The sequence below is a fragment of the Bos taurus genome, chromosome 5 (assembly GCF_002263795.3).
Source record: "Bos taurus isolate L1 Dominette 01449 registration number 42190680 breed Hereford chromosome 5, ARS-UCD2.0, whole genome shotgun sequence".
Lineage (NCBI taxonomy): Eukaryota > Metazoa > Chordata > Mammalia > Artiodactyla > Bovidae > Bos > Bos taurus.
In genome coordinates, this window is record NC_037332.1 from 63419040 (window position 1) to 63446329 (window position 27290).

A 27290-nucleotide genomic window follows, 5' to 3' on the forward strand; every position below is an offset into this window, starting at 1 on the left:
AACTGTTGTTTATTGGGTTACTGCATTTCTCTTTGGAAAATCAAAAATCTCTCAGGGATTCTATGCTGATGTTGATATTAGTAGAAATTCTGAATTCATTTCACAATATATATAAAATGCCTCTGTCCACCATATGCTCACATTCCAGTGAAGGAGGCAACTGTAGGCAAATCAAAAATAGTATAATTTCTGATGATGGTAAGTTCTATGCAAAAAATAAATCAAACTGATGAGATAGGAATTATTACTGCAGACAGAGAGAAGAAGACATGAAAATCCATGTCCAGTGGCCTGAGAACCAGGAGAACCGATTGTGTAGCACATGAAATTAAAAGACTCTTACTCCTTGGAAGAAAAGTTATGACCAACCTAGATAGCATATTGAAAAGCAGAGACATTACTTTGCCAACAAAGGTCTGTCTAGTCAAGGCTATGGTTTTTCCAGTGATCATGTATGGATGTGAGAGTTGGACTGTGAAGAAAGCTGAGTGCCAAAGAATTGATGCTTTTGAACTGTGGTGCTGGAGAAGACTATTGAGAGTCTCTTGGACTGCAAGGAGATCCAACCAGTCCATTCTGAAGGAGATCAGCCCTGGGTGTTCTTTGGAAGGAATGATGCTAAAGCTGAAACTCCAGTACTTTGGCCACCTCATGCAAAGAGTTGACTCATTGGAAAAGACTCTGATGCTGGGAGGGATTGGGGGCAGGAGAAGAAGGGGACTACAGAGGATGAGATGGCTGGATGGCACCACTGACTCGATGGATGTGAGTCTGAGTGAATTCCAGGAGTTGGTGATGGACAGGGAGGCCTGGCGTGCTGTGATTTATGGGGTCGCAAAGAGTCGGACATGACTGAGCGACTAAACTGAACTGAACTGAATCCAAAAGTTGGGAGGCTTGAGACTGAGGAAAAGATGATGTTTTAGTTTGAGTACAAAGATAGGAAAAAAGACTATTGGGCAGGAAGAATTCTTCCATTGAGAGTGGACATTAGTCTTTTGGTTCTATTCAAGCCTTCAACCGAAGGGGGTGAGGCCCATTCATTAGTGAGGGCAATCAGCTTTATTCAGTCTACCAATTTAAAGTTTAACCTCATCTCAAACACCCTCATAGAACTACCTAGAATAATGTTTGACCAAATATCTGGGCACCCCATGGACCATTCAAGATGACATATAAAATTAACCATCACAGGTGAGTAGAATGATTGGAGATGAAGTCTAAGATGAAGGGAGAGGTAGAGCTGATATGATTTTGTTTACGTTTTTAAAAGATCACCTGGTATTTCTGATGGCAAGGACATGACAATAATGTAGTATTTTAAGAAATTAATCTCCCCAAGTCCCTTCATAAAAACAATGCATATGATAGTGAAAGAATAAAATGATAGTAAAAAAAAAAGAAAGAAAGAAAAACTAACAATCAACCAAACAAAAAACAATGACAGGTGGTCTTCAATAAAGTGGGTATCAAGGAATCCCTATGGCCATGGAAAATGGTTGAGCATAGCACAAATCATGAGATAGCAACAGGATGCAGAACTGGCAGAGATGAAGAGAAAAGGAAATTGATGGAGCCTACAAGCCAAAGGACCCAGAAATTGCCATCAGATTTTGATTTCCAAAAGGAGAAGGCCTAGTTCTAAGCAGGATGCTGAGCAATAGAATCTGAGAATAACCTGCAGAACTTGAAAAAATCCTGCAAAAGGACAATTAGAAGTAGCGTATACCCTTGAGAATCTCAGAAATACGCAATAAATACATGCTTTTAGTAAACTAGGGACTTCCCTGGTGGCTCAGATGGTATAAAGCATCTGCCTACAATGCGGAAGACCTGGGATCAATCCCTGGGTTGGGAAGATCTCCTAGAGATGGAAATGGCAACCCACTCCAGTATTCTTGCCTGGAAAATCCCATAGACAGAGGAGCTTGGTAGGCTACAGTCCATGGGGTTGCAAAGAGTCAGACACGATTGAGCAACTTCACTTTCACTTTAGTAAACTGAGACTCCTCTGAAGAAAAAATGTCAGAAGCAGAATCCAAACTGAACAGGGTAAAAACACCAGCAATCTCAGGAAGAAAGATATTTCATATAATGAGAAGGAGGGAATGGTATGGAAGGCTGAGATCCAGAGGAAGGACATTTTGAATGTAATAATAGCAAAATATAGTGTTCAAATATGAGAGCACTACTTTATAAGGCAAAGAGTATGTAACTCTGGAAAAGAATGAGATAACAGTGGGAAAAGGACATACTTTTCATTATAGGGAACTAGAATGCAAAAGTAGGAAGTCAAGAGATACCTGGAGTAACAGGCAAGTTTGGCCTTGGAGTACAAAATGAAGCAGGGCAAAGGCTAAAAGAGTTTTGCCAAGAGAATGCACTGGTCATAGCAAACACCCACTTGCAACAACATTCTACATATGGACATCACCAGATGGTCAATATTGAAATCAGATTGATTATATTCTTTGCGGCCGAAGTTGGAGAAGCTTTATACAGTCCGGAAAAACAAGACCAGGAGCTGACTGTGACTCAGATCATGAACTCCTTATTGTAAAAATCAGGTTTAACTTGAAGAAAGTAGGGAAATCAACTAAACCATGCAGGTATGAACTAAATCAAATCCCTTACGATTAAGCAGTGGAAGTGACAAATAGCTTCACAGCATTAGATCTAGTAGACAGAGTGCCTGAAGAACTATGGACGGAGGTTCATGACCTTGTACAGGAGGCAGTGATCAAAACCATGCTCAAGAAGAAGAAATGCAAAAAGGCAAAATGGTTTTCTGAGGAGGCCTTACAAATAGCTGAGAAAAGAAGAGAAGAGATAGGCAAAGGAAAAAAGAAAAGATATATCCATCTGAATGCAGAGTTCCAAAGAATAAAAGGAGAGATAAGAAAGTCTTCCTCAGTGATCAATGCAAAGAAATAGAGGAAAACGATAGAATGGGAAAGACTAGAGATCTCTTCAAGAAAGTTAGAGATACCAAGGAAACATTTCATGCAAAGATGGGCACAATAAACGACAGAAAAGGTATGGACCTAACAGAAGCAGAAGATATTAAGAAGAAGTGGCAAGAATACACAGAAGAACTATATAAAAAAGATCTTAATGATTCAGATAACCATGATGGTGTGATCACTCACCTAGAGCCAGACATCCTAGAATGTGAAGTCAAGTGGGCCTTAGGAAGCATCACTATGAACAAAGCTAGTGGAAGTGATGGAATTCCAGCTGAGCTATTTAAAATCCTAAAAGATGATGCTGTGAAAGTGTTGCACTCAATATGCCAGCAAATTTGGAAAACTCAGCAGTGGCCACAGAACTGGAAAAGGTCAGTTTTCATTCCAATTCCAAAGAAAGTCAATGCCAAAGAATGTTCACACACTACCAAAGATAGTTCACACTACCACACAATTGCACTCATCTCACACACTAGTGAAGTAATGCTCAAAATTCTCCACGCTAGGCTTCAACAGTACATGAACTGACAACTTCCAGATGTTCAAGCTTGATTTAGAGAAGGCAGAGGAAGCATGAATCAAATTACCAACTCCTGCTGGATCACAGAGAAAGCAAGAGAATTCCAGAAAAATATCTACTTCTGTTTCACTGACTACACCAAAGCCTTTGACCGTGTGGATCACAACAAACTGTGGAAAATTCTTCAAGAGATTGGAATACCAGGCCACCTTACCTTCCCCCTGAGAAATCTGTATGCAGATAATTAAGCAACAGTTAGAACCAGACATAGAACAACTGGTTCCAAATTGGGAAAGGAATACTTCAAGGCTATATACTGTCACCTTGCTTATTTAACTTATATGCAGAGTATATCATGCAAAATGCTGGACTGGATGAAGCACAAGCTGGAATCAAGATTGCTGGGAGAAATATCAATAACCTCAGATATGCAGATGATACCAACCTTAGGGCTAAAAGCAAAGAGAAACTGAAGAGCCTCTTGATGAAATTGAAAGAGGAGAGTGAAAAAGCTGGCTTAAAACTCAACATTCAAAAAATGAAGATCATGGTATCTGGTTTCATCACTTCGTGGCAAATAGATGGGAAACAATGGAAACAGTGACAGACTTTATTTTCTTTGGCTCCAAAATCACTGCAGATGGTGACTGCAGCCATGAAATTAAAAGATGCTTGCTCCTTGGAAGAAAAGCTATGACAAACCTAGATAGCATATTAAAAAGCAGAGACATGACTGACAAAGGTTCGTATAGTCACAGCTATGGTTTTTCCAGTAATCATATATGGATGTGAGAATTGGAGCATAAAGAAAGCTGAGCACCAAAGAATTGATGCTTTTGAACTGTGGTGTTGGAAAAGACTCTTGAGAATCCCTTGGACTGCAAGGAGATCCAACCAGTCCATCCTAAAGGAAATCAGTCCTGAATATTCATTGGAAGTACTGATGCTGAAGCTCCAGTCCTTTGGCCACCTGATGAGAAGAACTGACTCATTGGAAAAGATCCTGATGCTGGGAAAGATTGAGGGCAGGAGGAGAAGGGGATGACAGAGGATGAGATGGTTGGATTATATTACCGCCTTGATGGACATGAGTTTGAACAAGCCCTGGGAGTTGGTGATGGACAGGGAGGCCTGGCATGATGCAGTCCATGGGGTCGCAAAGAGTTGGACACGACTGAGAGACAGATATGAGTGAGTAATAGCAGGAAGGCTTTCTCAATCATGTAGGGAGTTATTCATATTTCTTAATACTTCACGATAACAACAAGGGTGAAAGTCTTTGAGCCATGAAGTGGGGAAATCTACTGGGATTCATGCCTGCTCCCACAGAGAAGCCTCCTCTGAATAGTCCAGGACATTCTTCTCATTAAAGATAGGAAACAAAAATGATTTTGATAGAACCCTATTTAAAGACATTGTAAGAAATGGAAAAGAAAATGAATGTTTAACAGCTAATGAAAACAAACAAACAAAAAATGCTGCCCAAATATTTTGAAAACTATAAACTGAAACTCAAAATCATTTAGAAGAAATTAAGAAAATAAAGTTCTAAAAAAACCCCCTAAATTCTAAGTAGAGGAGCTCAGACGTGAGATGGCTGGTCATTTTCTCCCTCCTTACCCTTTCTCTCCACGAGCAGTTAATAACTTAAGTCATTTGATGGAGAAGAATGAGATGGCATCCTTATATTCACTACAGAGGTGGCCTGGAGTTGTTTTGGGGCAACTCAACATGGTACATTGGAACCCAAGCATTGTGAAGGGGGTGTACACATAGGGGAATGGCCCAGTATGGAGAATCAGAGCCTGTGTGGAGTGATGAGGAAACCTATATGGGGTAGGGAGGGGTTCACCTGGGAGAAGGAGTTGGAAAACTAGCAAAGGAGGGTATCCCTGCAGAGGGGCAACTTAGCAAGGGGTGTCAGAACCCATACAGGGTGAGGATGGTGTTCATGTCCAGCAGAAGAGGAAAGTGTTCATGTATAGCACTACCTGGCATAAAATGTCAAAGCCTCATCAGTGAAAGGAGGGTGTCCACATGTGGAGAAGTCCATCTCTAAGGTGTCAGAGTTGCAGGAGGGTAAGAAGGGTGTTTACACAGATAAATTGGCATGCGGAGTCCAATCTCAGATAAGACGAGAAAGATGCCTGAGTGGGGAGGAAGTGGCAGTAGACATGCAATACAGCTTACTTACAGAGGGGTGATCACATAAGCAACTACAGTAGGGATAATGGGATCAGATCTCTCACTGTTAAAGGAGGGAGCTAGAAATATGAAGAGGGAGAAAAGGAGAGTGAGCCTCATGAAGTTGGCTTGTAATTGGAGATATCAATATTTTCAAGATAGATAGAGATCAAGGGAAATGTATTGATATTGACAAAAATATATATTTGTTTATGCATGTATTGAGGGCTTCTCTGCTGGCTCAGCAATAAAGAATCTGCCTACAAAGCAGGAGCCACAGGAGCTGTGGGTGCAATCGTTGAGTCTGGAAGATCCCTTGGAGGAGTGCATGGCAACCCACTCCAGTATTCTTGCCTGGAGAATCCCATAGACAGAGGATCCTGGCAGGCTACAGTCCGTAGGGTCACAAAGAGTTCGGACAGGACTGAAGCAACTTAGCATGCACACATGCATGTATGTATTTGTATACATATATTACCTGACTGTCTGTTGAGAGGGCCTGGGAAAACGAGGTCCCAATAGCAGTAAGTAAAGCTCATACTTGGCTTCTAAATGTGTTTTCACTAAGACAGAGATCCATTGTGAAATGACTGATATCAGAGCCAGGGCAGAGAAATTACAAAATGGTCCTGGAACACCTTGTGTTAGAAAGCAAGGAAGTGCTCAAAGAATAAAGAGGCATGTCAAGAGGACGAAGAAGCAAACCTGAACAGGCTTCCAATGATTAAACTAAGGACAGTTTTAGGAAGAAAAGAAATAATGCCACTAGCGGATTAAAGGGCTTCCCTGGTGGCTCAGTCAGTAAAGAATCTGCCTGCAATGCAGAAGACCTGAGTTTGATCCCTGATAGGGACGATCCTCTGGAGAAAGGAATTGTAGCCCACAACAGTATACTTGCCTGGAGAACTCCACAGACAGAGGAGCCTGGCAGGCTACAGTCCATGGGGTTGGACATGAGTTAGCAACTAAACCACCACCACCAATAGATTATAACCCATTGAATAAAATAAGGAAACACGAGCTCATCAAACACAAACTTTTAAAAATCATCCATTTATGTATGTATTTCTTGTGTGTAAAAATAAATAAATGGGTGATTTAAAAGCTTGATTAGAAATGAAAATTTAAATAATTTCAAATCACTTCCTTGCAAAACACTAATAACAAAGAGAAAGAATAACTCTACATTTAAGAAGTCTGGGAGGCACTATGTTAAATGATTAAGGTGAATATCCTAAGTGAAAGTGAAAGGTTAGTCACTAAGTCATGTTCGACTCTTCGCAGTCCCATGGACTGTGTAGCTCCCCAGTCTCCTCTGTCCATGGGATTCTCCAGGCAAGAATACTGGAGTGGGTTGCCATGCCCTTCTCCAGGAGCTCTTTCTGACCCAGGGATCGAACACGGATCTCCCACATTGCAGGCAGATTCTTTACCATCTGAGCTACCAGGGGAGCCCTTAATATCTGTAGGAACTGACACACTGTTACTCCTCACACTGGTTGACAGAATAAAATCATGTGTCTCTTGCTAAAGTAAATGGAGTGAGGATGTAAACGCCACTGTGTCTACAGCATTACAAGGTAACACGGAAGAGAGGGAGTAAAGAGCTGAGGACAGTAATCGTATCTACCATAAAATTCTTCTGCCCTCATTTAAAAATGATGGTCACTCTAACTCCCGGGTGCACTGTCATGTGTTTTAGTCATATCCAACTCTTGGTCACCCTACGGACTGTAGCCCACCAGGCTCCTCTGTCCATAGGATTTTCCAGGCAAGAATACTGGAGTAGATTGCCATTTCTCCTCCAGAGGACCTTCCTGACCCAGGCATTGAACCTGTGTCTCCTGCATCTCCTGCATTGGCAGGTAGATTTTTTACCACTGAGTTACCTGGGAATCCCCTAATTCCTGGATAGGTAGCATTTGGCTATAGTTTTTCCAGTGGTCATGTATGGATGTGAGAGTTGGACTGTGAAAAAAGCTGAGTGCCAAAGAATTGATGCTTTTGAACTGTGGTGTTGGAGAAGACTCTTGAGAGTCCCTTGGACTGCAAGGAGATCCAACCAGTCCATTCTAAAGGAGATCAGTCCTGGGTGTTCATTGAAAGGACTGATGCTGAAGCTGAAACTCCAATACTTTGGCCACCTCATGTGAAGAGTTGACTCATTGGAAAAACACCCTGATGCTGGGAGGGATTGGGGGCAGGGGGAGAAGGGGATGACAGAGGATGAGATGGCTGGATGGCATCACCAACTTGATGGACATGAGTTTGAGTGAACTCCAGGAGTTGGTGATGGACAGGGAGGCCTGGCATGCTGTGATTCATGGGGTTGCAGAGTCGGACACGACTGAGTGACTGAACTGAGATGAACTGATTCCAACTTTGCTGAGAATTTTAGAATTGAACACTATGATTGATTTTTGAATTTATATCAAATGCTTTTCTTCACTTATTGAGCTGATTATGTAGTTTTTCTCCTTTAATCTGTCAGTGGAAATGACATATTTTCTCATGTTACTGCATAGGGTTGAATTGGTCATAATGAATTTTTTTTGCTGTCCTACTAGATTTGGTCTGCTAGTGCTTTGTTTAGAATTTTTCCATCTATGTTTATGAATGAAACAGGCCTTTAATTTTTCCTTTCTTATGCTGTCTAGTTTTGATATGAAGATTACTAGTCTCAAAACTACTATTACTACTACTAAGTCACTTCAGTCGTGTCTGACTCTGTGCAACCATGGACTGCAGCCTACCAGGCTTCTCCGTCCATGGGGTTCTCCAGGCAAGAACACTGGAGTGGGTTGCCATTTCCTTCTCCAATGCATGAAAGTGGAAAGTGAAAGTGAAGTCACTCAGTCATGTCCGACTCTTAGCGACCCCATGGACTTCAGCCTACTAGGCTCCTCCATCCATGGGATTTTCCAGGCAACTGTACTGGAGTGGGGTGCCATTGCCTTCTCCAGTCTCAAAACTAGTTGGGGAAAATTCCCTCTTCCTGAATAATTTTAAGATGTTATATTACTTGAAATTCAATCATTTAATTCTGCTATCAGTTTTTCCATTCTGTATAGTAGTTTTCTAAATCAGATGTTTTATTTTATTCAGATTATTTTTATTTGAATTTTCATATATGTTTACCATTTTATTTATTCACTATTGCTTTCTCAGAATGCCTTGAGATCACTTTCTTTTTTGAAGTAATCCTTAAAGTTTTTCTTGGAAAAAGCCTTTAGGTAGAAAATGTTTTTAGTTTTTAAACTATGAATGTCTTCATATTTTACTTTTTTTAATATTTTCCTTTATTTTTAATAAATAAACATATTTATTAAAAATAGACTCTTTTAGTTCATAGTTTAGGTTGATGGAACTTCTTTATATTCACACTTTGGAGATACTATGCTACTCATTTTATCTTATATCTTTCCTTGATAATTTGGTTATCATTATGCCTGTGTCTTTGTCGTAGGTGATCCATCATTTCTCTACCTGCTTTGAAAATCTCCTCTACATCTTTCAATTTGACAATTATGTGTCTCAGTATGGATTTCTCTTTATCCTGTTTGGAATATAGTGTGCTTCTTACACCAATGAATTCATGTTTTTATCAGTTTTGGAAAAAATTTAGCAATTATTGTCTTTTTGGGCTTCTTTATTATTTCATCCCCAGTCTCTGATTAGAAGTAGGTTTACCTTCTTATTCCATCTTTCATATTGCTTTTTGTCTCTCATATTTTTTGCCTCTTTGGCCCTCTGTACTATACTTTGGATAATTTCTTTAAATTTACTTTCCAGTTCACCAATTCTCTCTTCATCTCTGCTTAATCTGCTATTTACATATTCACTTGGAATTTCAAAAATAATTTCAAACATTATATTTATCATATATTGAAATGCCATTTATTTTTCAAATTTGCCTCATTTATTGATAGTCTTTGTTTTTACTCTTCTTCATGACTAGGTATTTTGTTTCTTTAAATATTTTATATATATATAACTGTGTTTTTTCTTACATTCAATAATAATATCTATAGTCATCAGACAAAAGTGTTTGCTATTTTTTCTGATATCCACTTATAGCAGTTTGCTTTTCAAGATGATTAGAAATCATTTATTGTTATCTCATTACTTAATCTCAGCTTGTCAGTGTGATTAGAGAAGGTCTGAGCTCCCCTGAATAGTCTTGACTCAGCCTCCCAAGCTTGCCATTGAACCAATGTGCAGTGTCCAAGCAGCAGTGCCATTGTTGAAATCTGCATTCTGCACAACTCTGACTCTCGTGTCTACTAACATACACTTTTAGGGAGCAAAGATTGTTAGAGCAGCAATAACATGAAAGAACATGTCATATTTAGAATATATATGTACTGCTGCAGAAAGATCTCTCAGAATACTTGAAAGTGAAAGTGAAGTCACTCAGTTGTGTCTGACTCTTTGTGACCCCATGGACTGTAGCCTACCAGGCTCCTCCATCTATGGGATTTTCCAGGCAAGAATACTGGAGTGGGTTTCCATTTCCTTCTTCAGGAGATCTTCCCAACCCAGGGATTGATCCCGGGTCTCCCGCACTGTAGGCAGACACTTTACCATCTGAGCCACGATTAGTCTGCCATAATACTTTTTATTATATTTTATTATAAAATTTTACATTTATAAAGATTTTAATTTTAAAAAAGGCAGTGTATCAGGACTTGAAAGCTTTTAATGTGAATTCTTTAAATGATTTGTGACTAGGTAGAATTACTACTAAATTGCCTTGCCATGAATGTTGGTACTTTGTAATGTATGATGCAATATACAACTCAATAAATTATTCTGAGAACTAGATAAATAAAGAAAAAGCTTATTATAATTATGGATTCAAATTAAGCAAATCCTTTTTTAATAAGATTGCCCTAAAAATGTATGTTTATAAAAAACACAAGAGAAATTTGTGGAGATTTGTAACTATTAAAGCATTCCAATTACTCAATGATATTCAGTAAAAAGATAATATACAAATTGGTCCATAATTAAATTCTATATCAACTAAAGAGAACAAGGAGCTTAATTTTGATAATATATATTGTCATATGTCTCAATAAATCTTCAAAGGGGTGTTAGGTCTTATTCAGAATACATGGGAGAAATACAACTGTTTTTCTTTTATAACATAAATTATATGATCCTTATTGTAGTTTATTGACCTGCCTTGTTCTCCTAGTCATGTAGCTCATGTAATTTGGCTAGTATGTTCATTTATATCCAATATTAAGAATGTCTTTCCAGCTTACCTACACATTGAGACAAAAGTATGAGTCAAACAATAATGAGACACAGAAGCAACTACATAGAATTCATGTTCCCTTAATTTCTCAAGGTCAAAAATCAATTAAGTTTTCAAAGACATGTAAAATTAATTAAAAACACAAACTCCCTGGAAAGGAATTCATTTCAAAAGTTACAAAGGTAAGATTCCATATTGGGGCTTCCCATGTGGCTCAGTGGTAAAGAATCCACCTGCAATGCAGGAGATTTAGGAGACGTGGGTTCTACCCTGGACTGGAAAGATCCCCTGGAGGAGGAAATGGCGACCCACTCCAGTATTCTTGCCTGGATAATCTCATGGACAGAGAAGCTTGGCAGGCTACAGTCCATGAGGTCGCAAAGAACTGGACATGGCTGACTGACTGAGCACACACGAAAGATTCCTTATTAGGTAAGGAGAGCCAACATTTATTGTGTACCTACTATATTTGAGGTTATTTTTTCTCACTTACTCCTCACAAAAGTTTCTGAAGTAGGTATTCTTATGACTTTGAACTGTGGACAAATAACATAGCCAACAAATACAGAAACCAGTGAAACCAAGTCCTCCTAAAACCAAGTTCCCTTACTGAGTTTATGATTAATCTCTCCCTCCAAAACTGTATTTCCTTTCTTGTCCCCTCTGACTTTAATCTTATGCTAACTGAACCCTAAATCAAACAGAGTCAGATGACTAAAATTGTTGTTGTCAATACCATCTTTGCTGCTGCTGCTAAGTTGCTTCAGTCGTTTCCAACTCCGTGCGACCCCATAGACGGCAGACTACCAAGCTCCCCCATCCCTGGGATTCTCCAGGCAAGAACACTGGAGTGGGTTGCCATTTCCTTCTCCAATGCATGAAAGTGAAAAGTGAAAGTGAAGTCGCTCAGGCCTGTCTGACCCTCAGCAACCCCATGGACTGCAGCCTTCCAGGCTCCTCCATCCATGGGATTTTCCAGGCAAGAGTACTGGAGTAGGGTGCCATTGCCTTCTCCGCAATACCATCGTTAATGTACTAAAACTGCTATTCTAGATATCATCATTAATGTATAAACTTACGTTATTTCTCTAGAGCAAGATGAGCTCACAGATCCCTGAATTATGGACTGCCTAGCTAGAGACTCATAACCCGAGACATTCTGACTCCCAAAACTACAATTAAATGTCACAAAAACGTCACAAGATGATGATTAATCCTGGCATCTTTGGTCTTCTCCTTTTAAAAAATCCTAACTCATAGACCAAGTTGCAATGGATCTGAGGCTTTTCTCCAACTCTCTTGCTTGGCGCCTTGCAATAAGCCTTAACTTCGCTGCAAATGCCCACTGTCAAGACGCTTTCTGCTTTGCAGGCACAGGAACCCTTGCTTGTTTGCACCAGTTTGAGAGATGAATCTGGCTAGTCCAAAGCCTGCCTTTATCCATTCCATTCCAAGGCTTTGTGTTTACAGTCTCCTCCAAAATTTCCTGTGACATCAGCACAGTGTGCGGTCCACTGAGGTGTCCTGGAGTGCTGGAGTTTGAAGACCATCCGGTAGTATACTGTATATATGTACCACATCTTTATTCATTTATCTGTTAATGGACATTTAGGTTGGTTCCATGTCCTGGCTATTATAAATAGTGCTGCAATGAACACTGGAATGCGTGTGTCTTTTTGAATTATGGTTTTCTCAGGGTATGAGTGGGATGGGGTGGGGGAGGAAGGTCAAAGAGGGAGGGGACGTATGTATACATTTAGCTGATTCACTTCATTGCACAGCAGAAATTAACACAACATTGTAAAGCAACTCTACCCCAATTTAAGGAAAAAGAAAAAGAAAAAAACCAAACCACCCAGTGGGCCCCTTTTTAAGTATCATCAATGACCTTTAATTATCTATTCTTATTGCACAATTAGCCCCCAATTTTTGTTGTTATACTATAGATACTGCATGGCCTTGGGCACAGCTTATAGTAAAATCCCTCCCCTAAACAACTGAAGATCAACAGCTGCCTTACAGAAAATGCATCCAGGTAAACTGTTGTTTCCTGGCCTATTAGTCCCACACTCTGCCAAACTCAGCATTTAATGCAGAAGCCAGAGAATGCTAGAGTTCTGGCAACCCTTGGACCAAAACAGACCCTGCTATTTGGCTCTGATTTCAAACATTTATAATCTTTTCTCTTGCTCCCTCTGCTCAATATAGGAAAGAGGCTATCGGCCAATTCCCCACCATTTATAGCAAATCCCAAGGCTCACTCATTTCCAGCTGCTAAGCTGCCTGGGCAGACTGTATTACTAAATTATTGTATCTTTTTGGTAGAGTGCCTGATCTATCTTGGCATTCATTTTGCATTGAAAGAAGCTCCTGTTGTAAGCAAAGGAAGCTAGCTACATTCACCCTTCCCACGCGTCTTTCCTCTGTTACCCTCAACCACTAACTTCTTTGTTTTGCCTGCATAAGCCAAGTTCATAGGGGCAGTTTCTCATCTATCGCTGACCCCCTAGGGAGTTAGGGATTTCAAAAGGAGTTCTGTGCTAGGAGTAATTCCCACAGCCTAGAGCCAGATGAATAAATGGCTCAGTGAAAAACTACATTTGGAACCAAGAGGTTTTGTTTCTCTCCTACCAAAATGTATTTCTTTGTAATACTGCAGTCACTGCAACCATGGATTTTCCCAAACAGAAGAGTCTGTAGTTGGGGAAGAGAGGAAAGAACCCTTTTAACTCAAGTCTATTGTTTTCAAGGGTGTTGGTTCTTTGGTTTTAAATCATTTTAAAAACAGTTTCTGTTTTTATACTGTCCCAACTGGTAATGAAAGTGAAACAAAGAACTGCTCTGGAGAAATAAAAAAAGACAAACAAAAAAGTAGACCTCAAATCTTTACATGAAAAAAAAATTTTTTTTGAAATATAAAAAGGATGAAAACTATTTTTAATGACTCTAAAATGAATAATTACTCTGATTCAATTTTCTAAAGATCTATCCTTAATTTGAACCCAAATATCTTCAACAAAAGCTCTGGAAATGTTATATATTCAAATGTATTTGTTGAGTTTTCTGTTCCTGTAAACAATGAACAGCCTAGATTTTTCTCACATACATCCCAAGAGATGGCTTATTTCAAAAGATCAGGAGTCATAAAAAGTGTAATCCTATTAACAAGTAACACCATAGAAAATATACAGAAATGTTAAAGATAAATTATATCTTGCAAGTTATATTTTAAATCAACACTGCTGTTGCTATGGTAAGAAGTATTTCATGCAAAAAAGAAAAAAAAAATCCTCTATAAGGTTCTGGTGCTATAGCCATAGTAACGATGGGATAATGACTACAGTACTGCTTAGCTCTGCTGATGTTTAAATTTATAAGAAATACATTTTAGTCTTTGTTCAAGTATGCTGGTTCATAGCTCCTAAAACCCTTGGAATTTCCTGTGAAACCCTGTGAAAAGGGCTAAGACATTACTTTGCCAACAAAGGTCTGTCTAGTCAAAGCTATGGTTTTTCCAGTAGTCATGTATGGATGTGAGAGTTGGACTATAAAAAAAGCTGAGCACTGAAGAATTGATGCTTTTGAACTGTGGTGTTGGAGAAGACTCTTGAGAGTCTCTTGGACTGCAAGGAGATCCAACTAGTCCATCCTGGGGGAAATCAGTCCTGAATATTCACTGGAAGGACTGATGTTGAAGCTGAAACTCCAATACTTTGGCCACCTGATGCTAAGAACTGACCCATTTGAAAAGACCCAGATGCTGGGAAAGATTGGAGGCAGGAGGAGAAAGGGACGCCAGAGGATGAGATGGTTGGATGGCATCACTGACTCAATGGACATGAGTTTGAGTAAACTCTGGGAGTTGGTGATGGACAGGGAGGCCTGGCATGTTGCAGTCCATGGGGTCACAGAGTCAGACAGGACTGAGTGACTGAACTGAACTGAACTGAACTGAACTGAAGGGCTATAAAGGTATCTTTTGTTATGTTAATAAGGTGACTTTGGGGGTGGTGGTGGGGGCAACCCTTAGGTAACCGGAGGGCTGTTTGCTGGGAGAACCAACCATGTGATTAGAGGGGAGGTAGACAGGCTGGAGATTGAGTTCAATGGCCAATGATTTAATCAATCATGACTGAAGCCTCCATAAAATCCCAAATGACATGGTTTGGAGGGAACACGTGAAGATTTGGAAAGCACACTCTGACAAGGCATGGAAGTTCCTTACCCTATGTATCTCTTCATCTGGCTGTTGATTCATAGCCTTCTATAGTCTTTGTAGTAAATAGGTAAACCAGTGAGTAACAGGTTTTCAGAGTTCAGTGAGTTATTCCAACAAATTAATCGAACTCAAGAGGGAGTCATGAGAACCTTTGATTTACAGCCAGCTCGTCAGAAAATAATTAACATCCTCAGTTAGAAGGTGTTGTTGGAATCTCCAATTTGTAGCTGGTTGGTCAGAAGCACAGGGGACAACCTGGGCTTGTAACTGGTGTCTTCAGTGGAGAATTCTCTTGTGGAGCTGACTGTTCTACTTGTGGAATCTGATTCTATTTCTGGATAGATAGTATCAAATTGAGTTGAATTCTCCAACACCCTGCTTCCCTGTTGGCTCAGCTGGTAAACAATTTGTTTGCAACACTGAAGACCCAGGTTTGATCCCTGGGTTGGGAAGATCCCTTGGAGAAGGAAATGGCAACTGGCTCCAGTGTTCTTGCCTGGAGAATCCCAGGGATGGGGGAGCCTGGTGGGCTGCCGTCTATGGGGTTGCACAGAGTCGGACATGACTGCAGTGACTTAGCAGCAGTTAGCAGTGCTTATAGGTACTAAGTGTACTTTACATGCATTATTTGATTTCAATCCCACATGACTCTGGGGTATTACGGTATTCCCGCTTTAAAGGTGAGCAGGCTGATGCTTAGGAATGTTAAATAACTTCCCAAAGTTGCACAGCCACTAATTGGTTGTACAGCACAAGAACCAGGTAATTATGCTCTTGACTGCTAAACCATTTTGCATGTCTAAAATGAGAAAATTAGCATACTTATCTTCCTTCTCCAAACTCATCTCCATTCCAATTTATATTAAAATAATCTGGGACTTTAGATAAACTATCTATATTATTTTATGTTTCATATCTTCTCTTTTCAAAAAGATAAAACATTTACACTCAGTTTAAAAATCATATTATTAAGAATTAATTATTCAATTAAGAATTAAGAATTAAATAATTAAGAATTAAGAATAATTATTCAAAAATATATTCTATGTCTTACAAATTTTATTTTATATTCCAGAATTTTTATATTGATAGTTTCCTGGTCTATTCTTGAGATCTTTATTATTATTCATCTTTTGATCAATTATTAAAAAAAAACAGGTTGTTTTCCAAAACACATATCTGAAAATGACTTGTTTTCTATTATCTTGTACACCTTAGCTGGGCACATGATTCTTGAATCTGGAGTCCTAACCCATTTCTCTAAAAATTCTAGAGATACTTCTCCATTTTAGTCTGGGTGCTTAGAATTGAAGACTGTCTAATATAGGAGTAATTTCTATTCCTTTGTAGGTAACCTATTTTGTTTTGGTAATGTCTACCTAGATTCTTGTAGGACTCTGTCCTTTATCCTTGAAATGATGAAATTTCAAAAATTTCCCAGAAGGCAACTTCTAGAAATTTTACCTATATTTAGTAAATATTTTGTGATTTATTATTTAATACTTTCTTTAGTTCAAAAAGTTTTCTTCTATTTTCTTTTGTATTGATGCTTTTAGAAAAATATTATGCTCTTCTGAAATTCTTACATCAAATGCATATTGGAACTCAGATATTTCCTCTATATTTTGTCTTTTCTCATAATTTTTCTTTCTCTGTACACATCTGTAGATATCTGTTGGATATTTTGAGTTACTCTTCTACTTCATTGACTTGTATTGCTCATGATCTAATTAATTTTTTAACTTCCATTATAGTTTTGAATTTGACATAAATATCATTCAACTACATGAAGCTTTTATGATTTTATAATTTGAATCTTCATAACTACCTATTCTGATTTTACATAGCATTAGTCTGTTGAACATGGTTGAGATCCATTTTGACACTAATATTCTGGAAAATTCCTTTTTTTTAAAGAGCAACTTTATTTCATAAGATGGCATCATTTTGATTCTTTAGAACAAGCTTCTTTTTTGAGGAATTATTTGAGGTATCATTTAGCATACCTAGTTATTTTTCCACATGCTCACTCTTACAGAGGAAGGTCATGGCTTGTCAACTTTGGAGAACTGAGATGAGTTCTGTCAGAGATTGGGAGAGTCCTTCTTTACATCTTTAGGATTCATAGGAAGGGAGAAGGGAAAAGCTTAGACTAACTGCCAGGAGTGCTATATTGGGTAACCCCAGTGGCCTCCATTCCTGCAGCACAAATATGCCTCCTGTAATTGTGTGCAGTGCTAGCCCTGTTCCCTGAAGTTTTACTCTATAGTTTAGAGAAAGCTGTCCAGTAGAATTTCATGTGATGACAGAAATGTTTCATATATGTGTGGACCAATAGGTTAGCACTAGCCACTTATGGTTCTTATGCATTTGAAATATAGCTGGCACAAATCAATAATTAAACTTTCTATGTCATTTATTGTATTAATTTGAATTGCATTTTGTTAGTTACATGTGGCAGTATCTACTGCAAAGGGCAGGGTGAGTCTAAAGCAGTAGTTCTCAAAATGTGGTATCAAGATCAGCAGCATCAGCATTTCCTGGTAACTTATTAGAAATGCAAATTCTCAGGCTCTACTTGCTCTAAAATATCTGGGGGAAGGTCTCATCATTTCTGTTTTAACAAACCTTCCACATCATTCTAAAGCACACTAAGAATTGAGAACAATTTGTCTACTGATCACAAGTTAGGAGAAGTCCAGAACTGACAGCAGTCACAAGGAGGACTTTTCTCTGTTCCAGTGTTTCTTTTCTGTGTTTGAGGTTAGCATACAGAAGTTAACTGGGGCAGTGTCCTCATTCTTTATCTATCACAGTTGGCCTCATTAGGAACCAACTGTGACAATGTCTCCCCTAAGTGTAAGTCAGGAGTGAGCCTGTTACCTTTGCTGATTTTTGGCAGTTAGTCTGCTTCTCAGTGGCACTTGGTAGGATCCAAAGATACCATCTTGCTGTCCCCATGTATACTTTGGATTCCTGCCTATAACTTTTCTAAGTCTTCTCTATTTACTCCCTTGGAGAGTTGTTCCTTCACATTCAGGGAATCATGTATCTTGTATGTCTTCAATCTTAATTGTAGAAATGTGAATTACCGGCATGTAAGTGTCACTCATTACTAATCTTCCATTCTAGCATAGGCTTATTCCTCCTTATTTTTATGCTATTGGTTATTTTTGGGGGGACACAGAAGGAGGTAAACCAGAGAAATACATTCCAATGTCTGATTTTCTAAGAAACCTACTGTATCCCTCTTAATATCTCATTCTACCTCATTTCATTAAATTCTACAGTACTATTTCAAGTGTATCATCTCATTTAATCCCCTAAATATTTGTCTGATATAGATTCTATTATTCTCATTTTACAGTTGAGGAAACTGAGGTTTAAATGGTTTAAATGATCTATGTAAGAGAAATATGTAGAGTATCTGCATTATAAGGATCCCTGACACACAGAAAGTTATTGCTAACACTCACTGTATTTTTATCATGGGCCAAGCAGTTTCAAGTAATTTATCTCCATTATCTTATTTAAGACTTATAGCAACTTTATGAGATATGTGCTATTATTATTTCCACATTACAGATGATGAACTAACCTAGGAAAGTTAATTAACTTTTTCATCTTGTACAATTAGTAAAACTGCCAGTTTTTAGGGTCTGCACAGTCTGACTTTATTGTGTTCTTAGAGTCTGTTCCTTACTGGCTATGTATATTGATCTCTTATCTTGGAAAGTAATTAAATGATATAGACAACATAAAGACCATTTCATTTTCAAAGAGTTTCCTCATATCTCATCATTTTTGCATAGTACATTGTTTTCTTTTATTTTCTATACCACTACCAAGTTCAAAGTCATGTGGTTAGTAGTTTACAGAAAGACATCAATCTATTGTAATTTTAATTGTTTGCTTATTTTCTCTTATTCTGACCAGAATCCCTAAAACAATACAAGTCTTGACTTCTACCTCCATTTACTCTAAATGTTCATTGCATAGTCTGTTGCTTGCCAGCTACTATGCTAGGTGCTATGTTTATGATATTTGCTACGTTGCAGGGCAATCAGTTCAGTTCAGTCGCTTAGTCATGTCCAAGTTTTTGAGACCCCATGGACTGCAGCACGCCAGGCTTCCCTGTCCATAACCAACTCCTGGAGCTTGTTCAGGCTCCCGGAGCTCAACTCCCAGAGCTTGCTCAAACAGGGGAGCAATAGACTCTGACAAAAAGGCTTGAGGATTTGCCTAGCTGCAACTAAACTCTTCTGTCAACCTGTCTTTGTTACCAGTACTATTGAATTCACTCAAAACTTAACTAGCACTTTAAGCATCATCAAAGACTATCTGAAACAAATATCCAATTTGGGGGCACCTATGAGGAGCTCTGTGGCTTTGCATCAGTAAGGTTAAGACAGGGAACTCCATTCCCAAATCGGTAAAACTCAGACATGTACATCTATTGAGGACAAGTGTCAACCTTTACTATCTAGACCAGTTTGATATTAATGATCAGAGATGGAAGAGCTGCTTTCAAGCACCATGCAATGTACCTTCCTATAGTCATCACCAAAGCAATACTTACTGAAGCCTGACTCAATAACAGAGGAATAAGTTTATTCCAAACACTTATTTTCTCCCTTGACTCTATATTAGGATGAGTTTGTGGTTGTTGAGTCACTAAGTCATGTCCATGCATGCAACCCCAAGGACTGAAGCACTCCAGGCTTCCCTGTCCTTCACCATCTCCTGGAGTTTGCTCAAACTCATATCCATTGAGTTGGTGATACCATACAACCATCTTATCCTCTGTCACCCCCTTCTCCTCCTGCCTTCAAACTTTCCTAGCATCAGGGTCTTTTCCAATAGGTTGGCTCTTCACATCAGGTGGCCAAAGTACTGGAGCTTCAGCTTCACATCAGTCCTTTCAATGAATATTCAGGGTTGATTTCCTTGAGGCTTGACGTTTGAGCTCCTTGCTGTCCAAGGGACTCTCAAGAGTCTTCTCCAGCACCACAATTTAAAAGCATCAATTCTTTGGCACTCAGCCTTCTTTATGGTCCAACTCTAACATCCATACATGACTACTGGAAAAACCACAGCTTTGACTAGACAGACCTTTGTCAGCAAAGTGATATCTCTGCTTTTTAATATGCTGTCTAGGTTTGTCATAACTTTCCCTCGAAGGAGCAAGTGTCTTTTAATTCCATGGCTGCAGTCACTGTTCACATTGATTTTGGAGCCCAAGAAAATAAAATCTGTCACTGTTTCCACTTTTCCCCCATCTATTTGCCATGAAGTGATAGGACTGCATGCATGATCTTAGTTTTTTGAATGTTGAGTATTCAGCTAGTTTTTCACTCTCTTATTCACCTTCATCAAGAGGCTCCTTAGTTCTTCTTGGCTTTCTGCCATTAGGGTGTTATCATCTACATATCTGAGGTTATTGATATTTCTCCCTGAAATCTTGATTCCAGCTTGTGATTCATCAGCCTGGCATATCACATGATGTTCTCTGAATAGAAGTTGAATAAGCAGGATGACAATATACAGCTTTGATGCACTCCATTCCCAGTTTTGAACCAGTCTGTTGTTCCATGTCTTATTCTAAGCTTCACTTCTTTACTTGCATACAGGTTTCTCAGGAGACAGGTAAGGTAGTCTGTTACTCCCATCTCTTTGAGAATTTTCCACGGTTTGTCATGATCCACATAGTCAAAGGCTTTAGAGTAGTCACTGAAGCAGAAGTAGATGTTTTTCTGTAATTTCCTGATCCACATAGTCAAAGGCTTTAGAGTAGTCACTGAAGCAGAAGTTGATGTTTTTCTGGAATTTCCTTGCTTTTTCTATGATCCAACAGATGTTTAAAATTTGATCAATGGTTCCTCTGCCATTTCTAAATCCAGCTTGTACATCTGGAAGTTCTTGGTTCACATACCGTTGAAGCCTCACTTGAGGGATTTTGAACATTATTTTTCTAGCATGTGAGATGAATGCAATTGTGCATTAGTTTGAACATTCTTTGGAATTGCCCTTCTTTGGGATTGGAATGAAAACTGACCTTTTCCAGTCCTGTGGCCACTGAAGCGTTCTCCAAATTTGCTGGCATATTGAGTGCAGCACTTTCACAGCATCATCTTTCAGGATTTGAAAGAGCTCCACTGGAATTCCATCACCTCCACTAGCTTTGCAGTACTTCGTAAGGCCCGCTTGACTTCACACTCCAGGATGTCTGGCTCTAAGTGAGTGACTATATCATGGTGATTATCTAGGTCATTCAGACTTTTTTTGTATAGTTTTTCTGTGTATTCATACCATCTCTTCTCAATTTCTTCTGCTTCTGTTAGGTCCTTGCTGTTTCTGTCCTTTATTGTGCTCATCTTTGTACGAAATGTTCCCTTGGCATCTCAAGTTTTCTTGAAGAGATCTTTAATCTTTCCCATTCTATTATTTTCCTAGATTTCTTCACATTATTCACTTAAGATGGCTTATCTCTCCTTATTATTCTCTGGAACTCTGCAGTCAGTTGGATATATCTTTCCCTTTCTCCTTTTTCTTTTGCTTGTCTTTTTGTCTCAGGTATTTTTAAGGCCTCCTCAGACAACCACTTTGCCTTGCATTTCTTTTTCTTTGGGATGGTTTTGGTTACCACGTCTCATACAATGTTCTGAACCTCCAGCCATAGTCCTTCAGGCACTCTGTCTACCAGATCTAATCCCTTGAATTTGTTTGTCACCTCCACTGTATAATCATAAGGGATTAGATTTGGGTCACACTCGAATGGCCTAGTGGTTTTCCCTACTTTCTTCAATTTAAACCTGAATTTTGCAACAAGGACCTCCTAAGTTAGTTCTACTTTAGTTCCTCTAATAGGACAGTATTAAAATATTTTACTTTTTGTAGTACATTATTGTTTACAGAGGGTAGTCATCGACAATATCTAATTACATGTAACATTAGGGTAATCTGTAAGGTAAGTGCTATTCCCCATTTTACTAACAAGAAAATAAAGATTTCTTTGGCTATTCATTCATTCACTCTATCTTTCAATAAATATACATATCATACCAAGACACTGGAGTAACAGAATAATCAAATAAGGTCCATCCTGTTGAGGAGATATAGACAGGAAACATGTGATCAGATACACTATAACACATGTACAATTTAAGAAACTTTGTGGGCCTCAGTGGAAAGTTAAATAAACTCTGAGAAAAGATTTGAGAATTGGAGAATGGGTAGAAATTAGATAAGTAGAAAGGAGTGATATGCATTGCAAGTAGAGGAGACACATATAAATAAAGATATAGAAAAAGGAAAGTACTGATGACGTGGGAGAATGGAGTAGCTGCCAACTGACTGCTGGGAGATCCTTGGGAAGAATGGTAGAAACCAAGGTGCAAAGGTAGGTTGTAGTATTTGGGAGTGTAAGTAATTCAACCAAAATAATCAGTAGAAGTGGGACTCAAACACAAGTTCTCTTATCCCGAGGTTGTAGCTCTTTTTACCATAGTCTAGCTACCCCGACATTATATTCCAAATTTATTAGCATGCATAACTCAATAAACTTGAAAAATAGGTATAAGGAATATGAAAAGAACTCTTGGCTTGCTTTTGAAAACTGTTTATATAAATCTTTCATTTAAAACTCATGGAAGGTGTGTATTTTAAAGTGATAAAGAATCTCTATAAACAGCAATCTCAGCAGTAATCATATCAAAAGTAACTGTTTTTCTGAACACTTACTAGAATTCAGAGCAGAACTGTGAGGTGAGTGTTTTGAGCTTTGACAAGAGGGCCAGGGAGCCCTGAGTTGTTAAGAAGAAACAGCCCTGGGTAGATCTTATCCATTTTATTATAAGTAGAAGTGGGAATCTTGGTTGGATAAAAATCAAACCAGATTCATTCTTAGTTCCTTCCATGTTTAAAGCACATAAGTGGTTAACTGCTGTTTCTATGCCTCCCTGGCCTCTTCTGTGATGGCCATCACACAGAGTTTACCCTTTTGTAGTTGTGGTCCAAGTCAGTGTTCATCACCTGGCACAGACCCTTGAACAGCTGGAGAAAAAGACAGTGATCATAAAATGATCCATATCCTGGTAGTGGTATAAAGTGAGAAATGTAACAGAAAGGCATAATACCAGGAAGGGATTAATCTGTGAAATATGTAAACAGCTCATACAACTCAATATCAAAAAACAAACAATTCAATTAAAAAATGGGCAGAAGAGCTTAACAGACATTTCTCCAAAGAAGACATACAAGATGTACAAAAGGCACATGAAAAGATGCTCAACTTCACTAATTATTAGAGAAATGCAAATCAAAACTCCAATGAATTATCACCCCACACTGGTTTGAATAGCTATTATCAAAAAGTCTACAAGTAATAACCACTGGAGAGGGTGTGAAGAAAAGGAAACCTTCTTGCATTGTTGGTGGGAACGTAAATTGATACAGCCACTATGGAGAACAGTAGGGAGGCTCCTTACAAACTAAAAATAGAACTACCATATGACTCAGCAATCCCTCTCCTAGGCATGTATCTGGATTTGGAAACCATAATTCAAAAAGATACATGCACCCCAGTGTTCAGTGAAGCACTATTTAAAATAGCCAAGACATGGAAGTGTCCCAAATGTTCATCAACAGATAAGTGGATAAAGATATTTATATAATGGAATGCTACTCAGCTACAAAAAAGAATGAAATAATGCCATTTGCAACAACATGGATGGAACTAGAGACTGTCATACTGAGTGAAGTAAGCCAGAAAGAGAAGGATAAATATCATATGATATTGCTTTTATGTGGAATCTAAAAAACAAAACAAATGAATTTATATTAAAAACAGAAACAGACCCACAGACATAGAAAAGAAACTTATATTCAACTACAAGGTTATCAAAGGGGAAAGCAGGGGGAGGGATAAATTAGGGGTTTAGTATTAGCATATACACACTATGTATGTGTGTCAAGTCACTTCAGTCATGTCTGACTCTGTGACACTATGGACTATATAGCCCACCAAGCTCTTCTGTCCATGGGATTCTCCAGGCAAGAATACTGGAATTGGTTGCCATGCCCTCTGCAAGGGGATCCTCCTGATGCAGGGATCAAACCCATGTCTCTTATGTCTCCTGCACTGGCAGGCGGATTCTTTACCACTAGCTCCACCTGGGAAGCACAACATATACACACTCCTATACATAAAATAGATAACCAACAAAGACCTCCTGTATAGCAAAGGGAATTCAGTATTTTGTAATAACCTATAAGGGAAAAGAGTCTGAAAAAATAAATATGTATATATAAGCATAACTGAATTTGCTGTACAATCTGAAACTAATACAACATTTTAAGTCAACTATATTTCAATAAAAATAAAATATTTTTAAAAGGAAAAGAAAAACTTAAAAGTGCAAACTTGAACAACTGTGAGAGTTAAGAACATGAATTCATACAAGACAAACAAAAAAAAAAGGGAGGCTGGAATTTCTAAGTGTTTTTCTCCACTTCATTATCTTTTCCATTGGGGAACTCCTTTTGAGACAATAAGCTGTCTATGGAATAAAATCTGGCTTGGGGGAGGAGAATGAAATTTATACTCATTTTGAATTCATTATACATAAAATCAGGTGCCATTGGTTATCATGTAATGGCTTGCTGAAAAGTATTAAAAATATACAAATTAAGTATAATTTTAATATTACATTGAAATCAGGTTCACATTGAAAATAAAATCCCCAAGTTGTTTATAAAAATGCAGTCTCTAAATCTTATCTGGGAAATAGCTCCTAAATGAACAGATGATGCTTTTGCAATTTGAATTTACAAGATGCTTATTTGCCATGAGGGCAGTTAATTTTGACTATGCAGTGTCTGGTTTATATCAAGCAAGTACATTTTTTATTTTCTGTTTTAAATATTATTTTCATGGTTGCATTTATTTAGGGAAAATTATCTATGGTTTGCAGATAAAAGAGAGGCATCAATTGAGCAAATTATGGCATTCATAATTAAATGCTTTTTGTATGCAGTCTGCAACACTGCTAAAGGAAGCCATCACTCCAACATAATATTGAATATATTTAGCATAAAATTGCATTAAACAAACCCTAGGGGATTATATTAATTTATTTGGGAAGAAATCAGCAGATTTTTTTTTTTTCATTCATAAGTTTTCATTTAAATTCACCAATTCAAAACTTTTGTTCATGGTTTTTGAAAGCATATTTTACATGGTTGATACCAGGGTAGACTTGACAATCAAATAGGCCATTGCTTTATTTGAGATGAAAATACGAACATTTTGGATGATAATTTTTGGCATTAAAACAAAGGGTGATGAATAATAAATTTTTTCAAGAAAGATAGGCCCAATATTCAAACATGTGATAGATATCAAGTTAATTAACAGAGAATTAGAGTGAAAGTAAAGTACAGTCAGGGGCGGCGGCCGGGAGCCCCATGTCCAAGGAGCAGTGGCTGCGCTGGCGCAGGAAGGCCTAGAGGAGCTATCCCACATTGAAGGTCAGGAAGGGTGGCGGTGAGGAGATACCCCTCGTCCAAGGTAAGGAGCAGTGGCTGTGCTTTGCTGGAGCAGCCATGAAGAGATACCCACGCCCAAGGTTAGAGAAACCCAAGTAAGACGGTAGGTGTTGTAAGAAGGCATTAGAAGGCAGACACACTGAAACCATACTCACAGAAAACTAGTCAATCTAATCACACTAGGACCAGAGCCTTGTCTAACTCAATAAAACTAAGCCATGCCCGTGGGGCAACCCAAGACGGGCGGGTCATGGTGGAGAGATCTGACAGAATGTGGTCCATTGGAGAAGGGAATGGCAAACCACTTCAGTGTCCTTGCCTTGAGAACCCCATGAACAGTACGAAAAGGCAAAATGATAGAATACTGAAAGAGGAACTCCCCAGGTCAGTAGGTGCCCAATATGCTACTGGAGATCAGTGGAGAAATAACTCCAGAAAGAATGAAGGGATGGAGCCAAAGCAAAAACAATACCCAGCTGTGGATGTGACTGGTGATAGAAGCAAGGTCCGATGCTGTAAAGAGCAATATTGCATAGGAATCTGGAATGTCAGGCCCATGAATCAAGGCAAATTGGAAGTGGTCAAACAAGAGGTGGCAAGAGTGAATGTCAACATTCTAGGAATCAGCGAACTAAAATGGACTGGAATGGGTGAATTTAACTCAGGTGACCATTATATCTACAACTGTGGGCAGGAATCCCTCAGAAGAAATGGAATAGCCATCATGGTCAACAAAAGAGTCAAAAATGCAGTACTTGGATGCTATCTCAAAAACGACAAAATGATCTCTGTTCCTTTCCAAGGCAAACCATTCAATATCACAGTAATCCAAGTCTATGCCCCAACCAGTAACGCTGAAGAAGCTGAAGTTGAATGGTTCTATGAAGACCTACAAGATCTTTTAGAACTAACACCCAAAAAAGATGTCCTTTTCATTATAGGGGACTGGAATGCAAAAGTAGGAAGTCAAGAAATACCTGGAATAACTGGCAAATTTGGCCTTGGAATATGGAATGAAGCAGGGCAAAGACTGATAGAGTTTTGCCAAGAAAATGCACTGGTCATAGCAAACACCCTCTTCCAACAACACAAGAGAAGACTTTACACATGGACATCACCAGACGGTCAACATCAAAATCAGACTGATTATATTCTTTGCAGCCAAAGATGGAGAAGTTCTATACAGTCAGCAAAAACAAGACCAGGAGCTGACTGTGGCTCAGATCATGAACTCCTTATTGCCAAATTCAGACTTAAATTGAAGAAAGTAGGGAAAACCACTTGACCAGGCAGGTATGACCTAAATCAAATCCCTTATGATTAAACAGTGGAAGTGAGAAATAGATTTAAGGGCCTAGATCTGATAGATAGAGTGCCTGATGAACTATGGAATGAGGTTTGTGACACTGTACAGGAGACAGGGATCAAGACCATCCCCATGGAAAAGAAATGCAAAAAAGCAAAATGGCTGTCTGGGGAGGCCTTACAAATAGCTGTGAAAAGAAGAGAAGTGAAAAGCAAAGGAGAAAAGGAAAGATATAAGCATCTGAATGCAGAGTTCCAAAGAATAGCAAGAAGAGATAAGAAAGCCTT

The 27290-nt window shown here is 38.6% G+C and overlaps 1 protein-coding gene across 4 annotated transcripts in view; it reads right to left on the reverse strand.

Annotated features, from left to right (window-relative positions):
- Positions 1–27290, reverse strand: part of ANKS1B (ankyrin repeat and sterile alpha motif domain containing 1B) — a 1158555-nt gene that overhangs the window by 530527 nt on the left and 600738 nt on the right. The gene's annotated exons all lie outside the window — the stretch shown is intronic.